Genomic DNA, 3762 nt, shown 5'->3' on the forward strand with positions numbered 1-3762 from the left:
AGAGTTACTTGCATCACCTCTTTATGCAATAAGCCTTTCTCTTCTTTCACCTTATTAATTTCCATTTTGAATTTTTTCACTTTTCATCTCTTTTGTTTTTCATTTTCATAACTGTACATAGAACTGTTGTGGTAAAACACAACCCCCCATCTTTTATTTGTTCACTTCAAATAATGGGGACCCTTTCTATAAAAAAATTCACTAAATGCCTTTTAGGATTCTTATTAAGTTGATTATCCTACAATTTTGTCAATTTTTCATTTTCTTTATATTCTTGTTTTAATTGTTTTGTTAAAATCTATTTTTTATAAGCTTCTCATTGATACTTTTTTCGCCTCATTTGGTCAACTGATTTTTAAATGGCACCCATTTGAAGTCTAATCATTTATGTCGCCTCGGTTAAAAATGGATAAAATGTATAATATTCCATTTTTGTAATTAAGTTAGTTCAATAATGCATTTATTTTAAATATTAACCCCTAGTTAGTTATTGCTAACATTTTTCATTCTTTTACTTATACAGCCAAATCATGAAGCATCGAGATTTCAGTGATTTACTCCAATTTTCAAATAGATTACTAATCTCGAAAACCTAGAATATCAAAGTGGCTGTAGTTTAGATAATTTCATAACTTAACTAAACTTCGTTAAATTAAAACCAAAATAAAAATTAATGTTAAATCTTAATTTAATTAAATTAAATTATTATATAAAATATAATTAATTGAATTAAATCAAAATTTAATATATATATATATATATATATATATATATATATATTAAATAAAACTTATTTTTTGATCGGAAAATCACATCGAAACTTTCTAATGGATGTGTTTTTTTTAACACCCGATAACCCTCATCCACGGATATGCAATCGTCAAAGTCAAACACAAACAACATTCATAAAAGCCTCCTTATAAACTTTGGTTTTCATTTGAGTTTCAAACTCATTCTTATGAATGAGTTAAATGGTAATGGAGTAGTCGTAATTTAATATTAGATTAATGTAAAATATAATTAACGTAATTAAATTAAAATTAGTTAATGGATAAATTAATATTAATTATTTAATTAGTTTATAAATAGTTAATTTATTTTATAGATAGATTAAAATTAATTGTTAGATAATTAAAGTTTAATTTAGAATTAGATTTTTAATAAAAATTTTGATTTTTAGCGCTGCAACAGAATTTCCAGATTTATGCCAGATTTGACCCATCAACTTTGGAAACTCATAGAATGAGTTTTACTTGGCCAAATGAGACCGAGGACGGCTCATTGGAAAGATAAAATCAAGGAGAAAATTTATGAGGAGGTTTCACTAATAGATTTGATCATTTATTGGGTCAAAAATCAGGTAGAAGATCAAGCTCCGAATTTTTAAAACAAAATTATTTTTTTGAGTTTTATTTTCTACATTTGCATTTGTCCAAGCCTCTTCTGAATGCAGATCTATTTGTCGATGATATCCTTGGCCAATTAAACCATACTAGGGATCAATAGAAAGTTTATATTTTATTTTCAATTATTTATTTAAATTGTATTTGATTGGATTTGTTTTAAAATCCTAGAAATGGTATTTTGATTTTATTGTTTTTTTTTTCTCGGCAAAGCTAGCTAATCTATTATATTATATACAGAGAACATTACATTCAAAAAAGCAGGCTACCCAGGGCCGACAATGGCGCCTTGGGTAGCTGTACTTGACTCAGAATTCGCCCTCGCAGGGGCAGCACTTCCAGTTTATACCAAAACACATGACACAGAGATGTTCCCAGGTAGTAAAAAAACGGCCCACGCAGGGGCATCCAACAAAACGATGCATAACAGACTTTGCCAGGCCTACTTCCCATACTATAATAAACGTGAACGTGAAAAAGAACAAAAAGGACACAAACATAGATATTTAGCATAATCCAGAAACCAACCGAGACCCCAAACCTATACCAGACCTGAGAGAGAGAAATGTATGCCAGTGAGTGCCTCTCGGAATTAATCTTCAGGTTTTTCCTCAATAATTATGCACCAGCCTTGGCCTTCTGGGATGCCTGCCCACATTTCCATAGGATCCTGCGCGGGGGCCGACATCTCTTGCTCTTGAGGTCGGGTAGGGGCTTGCTGAAGCTCCTTCTCTGAAATACCCTCGGCATTTGAGGGCTGCACCACTCGGCGTTTCTCCCTGTTGCCCTCTGGAAGTACCTTAGCGGAGACCGGTTGCATTTCTTCTGCATTCTCCTCAGGAACCTTTGTAAAAAGAACTGAGATGTGTGCGTTAATGCCAGCATTATCCCGCGAGCTGCCCAGGGTACAAATGACTGAGCCGAACGCTGGAAGCATGGGCGCTCCATCATTGGAGCTGCCGGCCTCCAAAAACTGACTGGCTGGAATTGGTGTGGCTCCCGCCCTTCTGTAGCAATAGCAGCAGCAGCATTGATGATGGACATCCGCTGCAGGGGGACACGAAGACTCACCACGCCCAGTACCTCTTCTACATGGCATTATGTCACGCAATCGCACCATGGTTTCAACGACGCCCTCAGCTTGTTCCAGAGCAGTGCTTGAGGGCCTGTTGTTACTGCATTCACCCCCAATTGTGTGTTGTCCCCAAATTGACTCGAGGCAGAGCTCAATTGTACATAAACAAAGCCCAGGATAAACAAGCAGGGGCCAAACCTCTTCCGAATGAATGTCTTCGCTCTCAGCATCAATGGCGCAACACTTTCCCTCAGAGATCTAAGTAGCTTGCTCGGCACTCTGAGCCCATAACTGCAACATTCCATCCCTCTTAAACCAGCTGACATTCCCTTGGATTTTGTCCGCATTGAATGCTCTCTGCAGGCTCGCCATCATTCCCAGCGACCTCATTAAGGATTCCGCTATGCTTCTCCCGTCTTAACGTCTCGGCGGCGAGGGGCATTAAAGTCCTTAGTCCATCACGTGGCGGCACATGCTAGGCATGTGGCTCCCCATGTCCTCGCTCGATGACACCCGCATCCGAGGTATTTTGATTTTATTGTTGCATCTTAATTTATTTTGATTTTTTTTGGCAAAGAGATATGGAGAAAAGATCTCAATCAATGAGAATGCTTCAGCAATTAAAGATTGGAATTTTGAGCAAATAAAATTGGATTGGAGAGATTTACCTTGAAAAAACTTTCCTCTCAAAAATACCTTTGGAAACATTATAAATGGCTGATTGCAGAATGTAATTAGAGGTTGTTCTCCTCTACAATTTTGGACTTCTAAAAGCATTTTTGCAATAGGAATTTAGAGTTGTAGGAGGGAGGAGAGAAAATATCAGATTTGGGAGGATTTTTCTTTTGTATCTTGAATTATGTATGATGGACAGAGTTTCCACTATTGTGGCTCTAGCTTTGAAAACAAAAGTTCAAGCAATGTAAATAACTGTTAGAGACCAGGGTCAGAGAAATGGGTGCAATAAATTAGTATTTCTAATAAACTGTTCAAATACTAGTTTCATTTTCATGATAACAGGAATGTAGCATTTTATTCATGTTTGTGCAATTGTGTTGGTATGGGTAATTTGTCTCAATATTGTTATTATGTATCTCTCCTCTTATGGATTAAATTTTTATTTCCGAGTAACTATTTACTCAGAAAGTTGTCTTATAAAATTGATTTATTAAATAGTGATGTGCTTCGAACTATTTCTGCATATTATTGTTTAATTATTAGATTTACTGATTTCATAATCAATATCATTTTTGTGAATTACTTCCTGAGTCTAGTTGGTTTATT

Source organism: Pinus tabuliformis, chromosome 8, assembly GCF_031772625.1.
Source record: "Pinus tabuliformis cultivar Carrire ecotype Pingquan chromosome 8, CPIR1, whole genome shotgun sequence".
Lineage (NCBI taxonomy): Eukaryota > Viridiplantae > Streptophyta > Pinopsida > Pinales > Pinaceae > Pinus > Pinus tabuliformis.